The 13,705-nt window shown below is 44.8% G+C and overlaps 1 protein-coding gene across 1 annotated transcript in view; it reads right to left on the reverse strand.

The window, feature by feature from the left end:
• The window catches only part of PIK3C2B (phosphatidylinositol-4-phosphate 3-kinase catalytic subunit type 2 beta), a 133,252-nt gene extending 122,155 nt beyond the window's left edge, over positions 1-11,097 (reverse strand). Inside the window, exon 1 of the mRNA XM_073587167.1 lies at positions 10,925-11,097. The gene's annotated coding sequence lies outside the window, so the exon portion shown is untranslated. The remainder of the gene's footprint in view (positions 1-10,924) is intronic.
• Between the last annotated feature and the right edge of the window lie 2,608 nt (positions 11,098-13,705).

Genomic DNA, 13,705 nt, shown 5'->3' on the forward strand with positions numbered 1-13,705 from the left:
CCATTTAATATGGCGCAGCTCTCCTGTCCCCTTTGCAGAAATGCTCCCCCAAAGAATGATGTTTCCCCCACCATGCCATGCTTCATGGTTGGGACAGTGTTCTTGGGGTTGCACTTCTCCTTCTCTTCCTCCAGAGCGAGTGGAGTTCCATTTTGGTCTTATCTGACCACATGACCTTCTCCCATGCCTCTTCTGCATCATCCAGATGGTCATTGGTGAATTTCAAATGCGCCTGGACATGTGCTGGTGTGAGCAGGGGGACCTTGTGTGTCCTGCAGGATTTTAATCCATGACGCACAGTGTGTTACTAACAGTAATGTTTGAGATTGTGGTCCCAGCTCTCTTCAGGTCACATTGACCTGACCTTTCTCAGAATCATCCTTACCCCACGAAAACAGATCTTGCATGGAGCCCCAGACTGAACAAGATTGACAGTCATCTTGTGTTTCTTCCATTTTCTAGTAATTGCGTCAACAGTTGTTGCCTTCCTGTAGCCCATCCCAGCCTTGTGCAGGTCTACAATTTTGTCCCTGGTGTCCTTAAACAGCTCTTTGGTCTTGGCCATTGTGGAGAGGTTGGAGTGTGATTGGCTGGGTGTGTGGACAGGGGTCTTTTATGCAGGTAACAAGTTCAAACAAGTGCAGTAAAGGGAATGAGTACAGAGTAGGAGGGCTTCTTAAATACTAACACGTCTGTGAGAGCCAGAATTCTTGCTGGTTGGTAGGTGATCAAATACTTATTTCAAGCAATAAAATGCAATTGAATTATGCAAAAATCATACAATGTGACTTTTTTATTTTTAGATTCTGTCTCTCACAGTTAAAGTGTACCTACCATAAAAATTATAAACCTCGCATTCACGGAGGGTGGGAAAACTTGCAAAATCAGCAGGGGATCAAATACTTATTTTTCCCAGTGTACATGAGTTGAGGACATCTGAATGAGGCCTTCTAGAAAGAAATGAGACATCCCAGCCGTTGGATTCTGTACTTTCTCAGTGCCTTTTAATTCAGAATCCAAGAGTATAAACGTTTCAGGTTATCAGACAGTGTAAAGTCCAAGTGTTTTCCATTTAGTGATCTTGGTTCAGTTCCAGGCCTTTAACAGATCTCATTAAACATTATAGCATTAAACTAGCATTGATTAGACCTTCCAGACAATCAGGGCCTAGCTATACATGACTTCCCGGCAGCCTACGTTGTGTATAGGACACCTACGGCTGGATGGATATGGACATATCATAACAAACAGAAACACAACAAATCCCAAAGATGTGTAAAGGTACTGTCACACGTAGCGATGCACCAGCGATCCCGACCAGCAATATGACGGTCAGGATCGCTGGTGCATCGCTAAGTGGTCGCTAGTGAGCTGCCACACAGGCAGATCTCACCAGCGACATCGCATGGGACGGGGGTCGCTACTTACCTGTCTGACGAGGCGATGAAGATGTACTCCCGCCCGCGTCCACGCGTCGCTCGTCTCCACAGCAGGAAGCCCAGCAGGAAGCTGACAACGAGAAACGGTCCAGGACGTTCTCACGCGATCAGCGATAAGCAGCGGGGGAGCCGGTCGGAGGCAAGTATCAGACATAGCGATATCGCTAGCAATATCGCTATAACGTCACAAAAACCAGTGTGACGGGCCCTTTACTTTCCAACAAACGTGATCTTTGGAAAAAAACGTTCACATCCCTGATATCTGTCTAGCTTTATCTTCTTCCAAGTTACAAAAAGGCAAATTCATTGTTCCCATCAAACAATAATGCTAATTATGCTTTGTCTCCATATCAGCTAGTGAAACTGACCTTTGACCAGACCTATCATCAGCCACCACTGAGCGGTGAGAGGTCACATTGTATGGTCTGATGAGAATAAAGACCCTTTCACATGGGGTGATGATCCCCCTGTACAAACCTTCATTCCCAACAATTACTTAGTCAAAACCGGCCCAAGAATCAAACGTAGACTGAGAAAATGCTCGCCCATCATTGGTCACATCATTTAGGATAAAAATTTGTGTTTTATCAGCAGCACTTTCCATCATATACAACTGGGAGTGCTGCAGACAACGGTTCCATTTATGCAGAATGATCAATTGCTCATACAAACGTTATCATCATTGGCACATGAAAAGGAAATGAGTGCTCACTGACTTGCGATTTTTGGTATGGATAGTTTCATCATTCCTCTAAAGGCCTACCTAGTACAGGTGTAATGCCCCAAAGTGGTTGCATATGTGCCTTTAAGATGTAGCAGAGCTAACTCATTATATTCGCACAATGTTCACATTTCCATTTGCAGATAATGTACCTTTTTAATTCAGTACATAGAAGTGACATATATGTATAGAGTGATGGACTACTTATGTTCTCCTGTCAGGAGGGTGTAAAGAGTTAACAAAACAGCCTTGCATTGTATATATGCCCATAAGGTCACATAATTAGACCACATGACAAGGTCTTGGGTTAGCACAGAGAGAAGGAGACATTTTGTGCTCACCAGAGTACTGCTCAGGAAAACTGAAGGAACAGGTAGGAGATAGCTTGAACTCCGGTAAGAGAAACCAGAGCCTGTGCATAAAAGCAGAAGCGGAGACTCAGGAATCACTGTACCATTCTTATATCTGCATGACTATACCGGAAAGTAACTGTGATTGCTGCATTGGAATTGCATCTCTGTTAAACCATCAGTTATGTGGATGTACCTGTGTATTCATCCAACAAGTAAAGTTTATCAACGGCCTCCCTGTTTTCTGGACTATTTGGAGTGCACCACATTACATCACACTACCAGGAAGCAGAGGTGAATTAAGTCTACCCTGGCGTCACATACATAATTTTCTTTTATTTTTTTTTCTTGCCATAGAAAAGTGATAACAACCACACAGCACATGGTGTTTGGCCTATGGCACAGTAGTGCATCACAGCATTACACAGGGATTTGTTCATCGCAGCCAATTACATCTTTAGTCTTCTCACTTGATGTAAATAAATGAAAACCTGGATCTTGACTGGTTGCTATAGGTACCATCCCACTTTTAAAAATATGTATAACATTAAAATGGCCACTATCTTGCGACAAAGACAGAAACCTGTTGTAGGATGTTAGGACAGGTGCCTGTCCTGTTAACATTTTAGGACAGTATAAGGCTGCTTTTACACTTACCGTATTTTTGTGGGCCGATTTTGCAGGCCCAATAGCTTTCTATGGGGCTGCAAAATTGGCCCGCAAAAATTCAATAGTGCGCCGTACGGCCGTGAAAAAATATCGAGCATGCTTGATATTTTTCGCGGTGTACGGACACGACCCCCATTTAAATCAACAGGGCCACAAAAATAAACGGAAGTTTGTTTTTGCGGCGTGCTGTCACTTCCGGTTTTGTGGAACACCGTTTTTTTTTCTCCAATATTATTTCCATAGTATTGGGGGAAAAAAAAAACGGCAATCCGCATACATTTTTTGCGGCCTGTTATTGTGGTACACCACAAAAAATGTGGCAATACGGCCCGCAAAAACGGGCCACAATAACGGGCCCCCAAAAAATGTGGTAAGTGTAAAATCAGCCTAAGGCTATGTTCACACGTTGTGTTCTTTTGTGCACATTTTCAGCTGCGTTTCACAGTACTAGCGAAGTCTATGAGATTTCAGAAATCTCTTGCACACCTTTTTTTTTCCCCTGTTTTGTCAAATAGATTGTTTCTTGCAAAATGCAGCATGTCACTTCTTTCAGTGTATTTCACACATTGAAATAAACGCAGGTATCAGGTATTGCTGCGTTTTTTGGTGCCAAAATCTGATTTTGTTGATTCAGATTTTCTTTATGCACTAAACTTTAATGGTGTTAAGCGCTCCTTCTTGCATCTGGTTAAAGAGAAGATGCCACTATCCAGTTGTGCCAATCTCTTCAGACGATGTACAGTCCATTCTTGTATCCTCCATTTAGTTAAACGAAAAACTTTAATAGAATGTACAAGAGGCAAATTTACCCTAACAAAAACCAGTAAAAATGCACCAAAACCCAAGAAAAAAAAAAAGGAGCCATCATACAAAAATGAGCATTAGGCAGGACAGAGGCCCACCTATCCATGCATTACATGGACAGCAGTGCATTTGTATGGCTGCCATATAATGCTACATTTCCCCTGCAGTGTCTTAAAGTGTTGCTCCACTCCTTTTATATTGATGAGCTATCCTTTGTGTAGGTGGGGTTCTGGCACTTGGCACCCCCACCGATCATCTGTTCTCAGAGCCGGCCAGATGTAAGTGGTTGCAGAATTGAACAGCACAGCTCTATAAACGGTGTAGTGGCCGCTGCTGAGTACTGCAGATCTACTCCTGTTCATTTGAATATAGTGAGATCTGCATTACATGGAAGTGGTCACAGTTGACGGAGTTGGGCTGTTCAGCTCTGCAACCACTAACATCTGGCCAGTGTTAGTACTGAGAATGTATGATCTATGGCGGTGCCGAGAATAGGTAATGATAACAGTAGTGGAGCAACTCTTTAAAAGTGCAGGTGATCCCCTCTAATAAACAGAATGGATGCCAGACTCAATTGATTGTATGGCCATTTTAATGAGCCACATTTCTCCTGCACTGGCAGGCACGGGGTCAGTGTGTGACCACTTGGAGATTGCAGATTCTTCTTTTAAAAGATTAAACTGTCTTGGTGAGACATAGGCCCAATTCATCAAAGTTCTAACACCACACTACCGTAGTAAAACACTAGGTGGCAAATTTTTTTGTGCAACACTGAGTCTTGCCATTTTCATGCTCGTTTGAAGCAGCTGTCTAAATGGGCAGAGCTCAAGAGCAATGAGGACTGGGACGGGGTGTCATCATTACAATCACCCATCCTATTTAGCGAAAGTGTCAGCATTTCTTAGGCCAGAAACGCTACTCCAGTCACTGTCTGGAGTAGCATTTCTGGCAAGGCACATGCCACTGAGAGTATGCACTGAACTCTTTATGTGGTATGTGCCACCTAATGAACTTTGTGCATTATACTCCAACATGCCCTTCATTAAAGGGGTTGTTCGGTCTTAAACTACAAGTCTGCAGTCACTTAATGACAGCAATTATAATCAGGACCGTTAGCACGGCTACACTATGGCGATGCAACAAGTAGGATCCTAATCTGTAATCACATAGATAGATAGTGCCTTATGTCCCTGTCCCCGGGGGACTTCTAATCTTTTGGCTCTGTATTAGAGCACTGTGTAAACCACAACAGTACAATACTTAGTACTTTGATGAAGGTCAATGTGACTGAAACGTCTACTGTATGTACTGGTTATTAACGTCATCTTTCACTGGAAATCACTATTAGTGTGTGCTAAGGCTTTGTACTTAATGACAGCAGACCTGTTACTCATCACATCGAGTGCACTGCACGCCATGAGGATTCTCCGATGGCAAACATGCTATATGAATACTCCCAGCTACATTCCTACTAGACAGGCACGGCCTTGCTCAATGCAAGTGTATAGAGCTAGCTGGAAACAGTCTAGTTGGAATGTGGCCAGGAGTGTGCAATATCGCATGCTCCCAGCCACACGCCTACTAGATGGGTGCGGCGTTGCTCAATGCAGGTGTATTGAGTCTGTCCAGAGACAGTCTAGTCGGAATGTAGCCAGGACTGTGCATATCACATACTCGCAGTCACATGACCCCCGTTTCCAGCGCCGGAGAATCCTCACACAGTGAGGATTCACGACATCTGAAGTCACATAGAGGGACTGCAGGTTTTGCAATTTAAGACCGAAAAACCCCTTTAATACTGTTGTATGTCTAACATCAGTTAATGAATCGGCTCCTTTACCAGTGAATAGTTCGTGTGTAAAAATATAGTATATGTCAGTGCAGGGCCGGCCCGAACGTATAGGCAAACTAGGCGGCCGCCTAGGGCGCCGACCCAAAGGGGGCGCCAGAGAAAAAAAATTGAAAAAAATTATAAAAAAATCTTTTCAAAAGGCAAAAAGTTTTAGGGATGGAAAGAAAAGTGTACATATTTAAGGGCAAATATGACGCAAGAGAGGTTGGTTGGGTTGGCAACAATTTCGATAGAATCTGAAGTTGCTAAACAAATTAATCTCGGTGACTTAGTGTCATCCTTTTCAAAAAAAAGGCAAGGAAACAAAAATTTTAGTTACCTATGGTCGTTTTTGTTTCGTGTTATTGATTACTTTGTATATATTTGTCCTATACAACTTCTCAGAAGATTAAAGAGTTAGGAGAGAGTTAATTAATCATTGTTGTTGTGGTTTATTTTGCTCCTAAATTTATATCCCAAGTTTTCATCTACTGCCAAGAATAGTAGGGGCGCAACAAAATAGTTTCGCCTAGGGTGCCGTAATCTCTCGGGCCGGCCCTGTGTCAGTGTCACGCTTCGGACATGTGAGCACATTCTCCGTGACACTGTGAACCGGCACTGCTGGATGGCTCTGCGCAATAGCGTCGCCATGTTATCCACAACTGATTTCTACAGAGATAACCCACAGAACGCTCACCTTAGGTAAACACCTCAGGAACTAAACAGGTATGGCAGGATTCATGATGGCTGCCTACAGAAAGGCACAGGACGTACACCCAGCTCCCCAGCTGTCAGTCACAAAACACTGCTGAGTAACCTGGCGGAGCGGACACTCCTAGGCGTATGGTTAAAGACGTTAGCGTGGTGGAGACGTTCTCTAATCCAAGCACTTATGGCACCAACATCAAGCGTCCGCTGCCTGTAGGCGTCATTCAGACGGCGCCACTTTCCACGCACACAAAAACCGCTCGGAGTTTCATCAGCGTTTTGAATACAATCCTCATTAGCTTCAATTTATATCATCAGTATTTCACATATTAACAAAAAAAAAATTAAACATTTGCAAATCTCCCATACATTACAATGTTAATCACGGCCAGCAGACTGATCCATGCGCTGACAATGGCTTCCACGGACGCACAGACTTGCTTCAAGGTGCTGCTAAAAAACAGACGTCTACGTGATTTTTTTTTTATGTGGACACCCAGTCTGTAAAATACCACAAACATGTAAACGGCCCCATAGACTATAATAGGAACGTGCTCCATTCATGAAAATCTCAGATCGAACACATATGTGATATACAGACATCTGAATGAGGCCGAATAGTGCAAAACCTTCCACAGGACGATTTCACACAGTAAATCAGTCCGGAAGGTTCCTTTCACACTGTGATTTTGGCCCCGTTCGGATTTGCATCTGCATCCCCAAACAAAACGGGATTCCCGGGTATGCGCAGACGGGGTCATAGACTATAATGGTGCTGACAGAGTCAACAATGGTCCTGACGTGCATCGTTTTCGGGCGTATATGACTACAGGAGGCGGACACTCGGACGTAGCCGACTCTGTCATCACCCATTATAGTCTGTGGTCCCGTCTGTGTATAAGCTGGGATCCCGTTTAGGGGGAAAGGGGGTGGGTCCGGGTACAACCCTAACAAGGCCCAAACAAATATAGGATCCGATCAATGACTTCAGTGGAGTTTTATCATGTCTAAGTGTGAAGGGAGTTTAACTTTTCTCGCTCGCAAAAAACTAACTCACTCCCACCACCGATTGGCAGCTTTCTGTTTTCACTGTGCATAGGCAAAAAGCTGCCAATCAGTGGTGGGCATGAGATCATGCAAAGCTCGTGAATAAACTTGACAGCCAGCAGGTTTACTAGTGGTCTATTGATAATTTCTTGCTTATAAAACAGAGATTTTATCAAAACTACAGCAAGCAGCCCAGTAAGTGACGCATCACTGGAATCATGGTCTCTGTACCCTACATCATGCTGCTGTCAGATTAGGTGGCAAAAACCTGGTGACAGATTGTCAAATCAGAAACGACACTCAAGATAAAAGCAATCTGCTGTATTTCTGCAGCAAATCCTCACAACAGGAGATTTTTCATGGAGGATCCCATCAATTTTAGCTGCATCTATCAGCAATCTCATACCTCTGATGTGGAGTACAAAATCAGCCCTCACGAATAAAAGGAATCAGAGGGGATAACTGCCCCTTGCCCCTGATGAGCAAATTTACATAATGTGCACAGGTACAATATTGTAACCCTGAAAAACAGGATTTAGGTGCACGTACCAATGGGGCAATTTACTTTAATGCACAAGCCTCTGCAGGGAGATGTACTGCCGGGCAGATTCCCATGGTGGCAACAGCTTTCTTATTGTTTGCCGTACGTGAAGCTCTCCATTCACTTAAATTGGATTGACGGGCAAAAAAAATACTTGAATATTGCCTGTTATGTTATACTATAATATATAGGGTTAATACAAATTACTGTTGGATAACTCCTCTAATACAATTTGGTCTAGGAAGTGTATATAACACGTGTATACCCTCTGGTTCCGGATCAGAGACCGTTGAATCCCTGCAGCACACAGCACGTACCCTAGGGGGTGTTCATAAGTCTGCAGTCACACAGGGTCATTGCAGACTTGATGATTGGGACCAGATAACCCCTTTAAGGCTAAGGTCACACTACCGCATTTCCTCTCATCTGAGAGAATCGGAGCAATTATGCTGATCAGATTTTTTTTGGGGATGTGTATAAGATGGAATAAAAACGTCTCCTTCTTCTACACTGTCAGTCCCTGAAAACTCACACTGCACTTGGATGTCATCAAAGTGCAGTCTGATGTTTTCCACAAGCCCATTAAGTTTGCAGGGCTAAGTGTGATCCGAAATTGTGCTCGCTGTGATTTTTACAGACTCGGTCAGAGGGATAAGAAAAATCGGACATATAGAAAGCCACAAAAAAAAAATCCCAAAACATTAGTTTGAGTTAAATTCGATAATTTGTCAGATCGTGCTCAGGCCTAAAATACGGTCGTCTTCACAAGCTGTAAAGGAAGTCTATCATCAGGTTTTTACCAATTAATCTGAGAGCAGCATAATGGTAGCGTCATAGACCCCGATTCCAGTGATGTGTCACTTACTGGGCTGTTTGCTGTAGTTTTGATAAAAAATTATTCTTTTCTCAGCAGGAGATTATCACTCGAGGACTACTAAATCTGCTGCCATGTCTTCCATAGTTATGATCTCTGTATAAGCCCACTCCCATCAGTGATTGGCAGCTTTCTGCCCATGCACAGTGTACCCAGAACGTTGCCAATCAGTGGTGTGGGCGGGTTATACAGAGCTCGGTACTCAGAGAACCGGAAGATCAGCAGCAGATAAAACTGTTATTTTAGCAAAACAGCAGGAAACACCCCAGTAAGTGACACATTGCTGGAATCAGGGGTCTCTGCCCCTACATCATGCTGCTATCAGATGGATTTGTAAAAACCCAGTGGAGATTGGAGTTAGGTACATATTGCCACATAAAATATGACAGGAATATGAACTTTCAAACAGCTGTTACCTTTTCTTAGAAATAAAGCAGTATATTCCTAGGTGCCCACACACTTTGCTGTGTTATCTGGCATGCCGCAGTTTTGCATCGGCCATGACGTTACGACCCCACACACCGGTTGAGACTCGTGTTTGAAATCCGCAACATGTCAATTTGTCTTACGGGTACGCCAAGTTTTATGAGCAGATTTTTCCCATAGACTTGCATAAGAAATTATGCAGATAAAAAAAATGTACATTTTTTTAGTGCATTTTCGTGGCAGAAACGCATCAAATGCTCATGTAATCCGTACGTGACAGTATCAATAAAGTTTTGTCAACGTCAAAAACCCGGAAGTATCAAAACCAAGGGATAAAAAAAAAAGCAATGAAGAAAACATAAGTAACGTAATTTACATAATTGGTGCAGAAAATCTGCAACATCAAAAACGCACCAAATACTCATTGTGGGAACGCAGCCGTATACTTCAGGCTTCTTATACATAGGATCAGATCAATGACTTACTGGAGCTTTCCCATCTCCTAGTGAATGAATGAAGCCCTGGGGGGCACAGACAGAAGGGGGTCTCTGGGCAAGAACGATATATGGGCCCTCATCATAAAAGAGAGGTGGAAATGGGCCGCGACCTCTTAGGCCCCCATGGTCTGCCATAATCCGGTCACTGGTGGGGGATTCTGACCGCCGAGACCCCAACTGATCCTGGAATCTTCGGTTTCCCCCGGTTGTGTGGCGGGGAGCACGCCTCATAAGATAGTGTAATCCCAGCTAGAGAAAGCAGTTTGGGGACGTTGGTTCCGAGTGGCGTCATGGCCAACTGTGGAGTCTGCACTCAGCACCCACTGTCACCCCACTCAGCACCCACTGTCACCCCTCTCAGCACCCACTGTCACCCCTCTCAGCACCCACTGTCACCCCACTCAGCACCCACTGTCACCCCACTCAGCACCCACTGTCACCCCACTCAGCACCCACTGTCACCCCACTCAGCACCCACTGTCACCCCACTCAGCACCCACTGTCACCCCACTCAGCACCCACTGTCACCCCACTCAGCACCCACTGTCACCCCTCTCAGCACCCACTGTCACCCCACGGCCGGCACGGGGGGCAACCCTCTGCTCCTTTGTCAGCAGCACCCCAATCCCCCAGATGTATAGGAAGCCCTCCATCACTAGCTGCAGGGACATGCAGACCAGATACCAGGACCCACAACCACAGGCTTGGTTTTTTTGGGGGGTGATGACCCTAATAAATGGCGATGCCCAGGATCTGGTGAGCACCCTACTGAATGGCTTACACATGGCCCCCTCCTTCCTGATGACCCCATTATGGATCAGTGTCCACAGCAGGGGGCATGGCAGGGCATCAGACATACACAGCGTCCATGCACCTTACACCCAGGACCCCCAGAAAGCAGCTGCCATGGGATGACCAACCGCACCCCTGCCGAGAGCTGGGCACCAGAGGGGTTAACACTGCCAAAACCAGGAGGATCACATCGCAGCCCCCTGCTAGTTTCCGCTCCCCTCTCACCTGCTTCCTCGTACAGTAGTCTGGTGCAATCCTCCGGAGAGATCGGGGGGGAGATCCGAAGGAAATCCTTCAGAAATGAGGCTGAGTGTGCGCAGCAGGATGGGAGCAGCACTGCTTCACCGGCAGACAATGGGCACCCAGCATCAGGCGCCACCTCATGGACGCGTGCAGAATTGCAAGCTAGGGCCTTTGCATCCAGGTTTTGTAGGGATGGGTGCTGCATTTTTCTTAGTTAGGTGGTTGTAAATGTAAAACAGGAATTCTTATCCATGGCTTATTTTACTGTCTTGGGGAACTGGGCACGAATGTCTGGCCTCGCTGCCAAAAAGATTGTAAACGCTAATGCCAGCTATGACCACTAGGTGGCGATAAAGTCCAATGTCATTGCTAGTTTTTTTTAGTGGACACAGTATTCATAAAAAAAACCCAAATGATACCCATATAATTGCTCTGACACTGACTAGGGTGATATGGACCTACCGAGAGGGTAGCTGCCACGGTCAGAATCATCATCAGGTCCTGTCTGGCAAACCAGAAGGGTATGTGTACACAGGGGTTTTCAGATTGTCAAAAACCATTGCCCCAGTCCATCAAAGCAGAATTTTGTTGTAAAAGGCTTTGAAAAGACTCAAAATTTGTGCGCAAAAATTTAGCACCGTTTTCAGGAAAGTTTCGGCTAGCCCTGCCAAATAGGTGGAGATAGAGCGAGACGGGGCTGTCTAATTCATGGCGAGCTGTGGGGCCACTTTTAACCCCGGGGCCATTTTCAGTTTTTCTGTTTTTGTTTTTCGCTCCCCTTCTTCCCAGAGCCATAACTTTTTTCTTTTTCCATCAATATGGCCATGTGAGGGGTTATTTTTTGTGGGACGAGTTGTACTTTTGAACGACACCATTGGTTTTACCATGTTGTGTGACACCCCAGAGTCCTGTTGTCACAGTGACATTACCTCCCTCTAATGGGTAAAGTCATGCTTGGAGGCAGAAAAGGGACCCCCATGCCAGGCAGCATAGATTTAATCACAATTTCCTGCTGCAGGTCAGAAAAGGGAGATGCCTTATGAATTCTGGCCAGCAGAGGGGGTTGGTGAGTCAGCTAGAAGTCAGCTGAGGGAGTTGTTATGGAAACGAAGCAGCTGTGAGCTGTGAGGAGAAATGACAGTTTAAACGTGAGGACGTGAGGTAAAGAGAACTTTCTGGAAGATCCTGTCAGAGGAAGACAGGGAGCTGATCTGAGAGGAGCTCGATAGGCAGAGCTGATCTGTGAAGAGGGAAAGGACAAGAGCAGAGACTGAGAGACTCTAGGGAAGCTAAAATACTGCATATAGCAGACCCCTGAGTGAAGCGCTAAGAAAGAGAAAAGGGACATCAGAGTCCTAGGCTCACAGGAGCTGTAAGTCCTGATAGCCGAATCTGAAAGTACAGGGGATTGTAAATTCCTGTGCACATTGATCACCTAAGGGCACGTCAGCGGATAAGGAGGCCGGGGCCGACAGTGAAGAGAACGGTGCCCGTGGAATAGGCTCACGCTAACAGCCGTACAGGTTAGTGAAACCATCACGAATAGAGGGTCGCAGCATAGTTATATACAGCGGAGACCCACACACAAACCGCAGAGAGGAAGGTCGTAAATCCCCACCTGGCAAGGTGGATCCCCTGAATGCCTCCAGGCAAGCCGGACTCATTCCATCACCTGTATGTGGTACTCCGGACTGCAACCTATTACCAGTAAAAAGTAAAGAAACTGCACCTCCCTGTGTCCTTCTCTCATTTATCTGCACCCCAACGTTTACAGCCACTTTTACTATTTATTTAACATCTTTGCCTTGGGACTACAGCCCTACCTATGGAGGGCTACAACATCATAGCTGCGCCCAACATCCATCCCAGAGAAGCAACACCGCAGCGCTGGTCACCTCTGACTAGAATACCACAGGTGGCGTCACGTATTTCACCATCTAATAACTTTATCTTCATTTTTACCACATAAACACCACACAACTTTCCCCTATTTTATTACTGGACGCCCCTGGGCCACGGACCGGGTAGCCGCCGCCGTGACACCGTCTCCCATGGAAGTCCGAGTACACCCCCAGGCCCCGCGGGGCGCTCCAGTTGTGTAACAGAAAACGTGAAAAAAATTCAAAGTGCGGTGAAATTGCAAAAAAAAGTGCAATCCCATACTTGTTTTTTATTTGGCTTTTTTGCTAGGTTCACTAAATGCTAAAACTGACCTGCAATTATGATTCTCCAGGTCATTACGAGTTCATAGACACCAATCATGTCTAGGTTCTTTTTTATTTAAGTGATTAAAAATTCCAAAATTTGTTTTTAAAAAATGGCGCCATTTTCCGATACCCGTAGTGTCTCCATTTTTCATGATCTCAGGATATGGGTGAGGGCTTATTTTTTGCGTGCCGAGCTGACATTTTTATTGATACCATTTTTGTGTAGATACAATATTTTTATCTCCTGTTATTGCATTTTATTGCAATGTAGCAGCAAACAAAGAAATGTAATTCTGGCGTTTTTAATTTTTCTCTCGTTACACCATTTAGCGATCGGGTTAATTCTTTTTTTTATTGATTGGGTGATTCTGATCGCGGTGATACCAAATATGTGTATGTTGTTTTTTTTATTGTTTTATTTTGAATGGGGCGGATTTGAACTTTTATTTTTTTTATTTTTTTAAATTTTTAAGAACTTTTTTTTACTTATGGCATGTTTCAATAGTCTTTATGTGAGAATAGAAACTGCAATTGTCTGATCGCCTCTGCTACAGAC

This window comes from Dendrobates tinctorius, unplaced genomic scaffold, assembly GCF_039654945.1.
Source record: "Dendrobates tinctorius isolate UK_male_01 unplaced genomic scaffold, ASM3965494v1 ptg000098l, whole genome shotgun sequence".
In the NCBI taxonomy this organism is placed as follows: domain Eukaryota; kingdom Metazoa; phylum Chordata; class Amphibia; order Anura; family Dendrobatidae; genus Dendrobates; species Dendrobates tinctorius.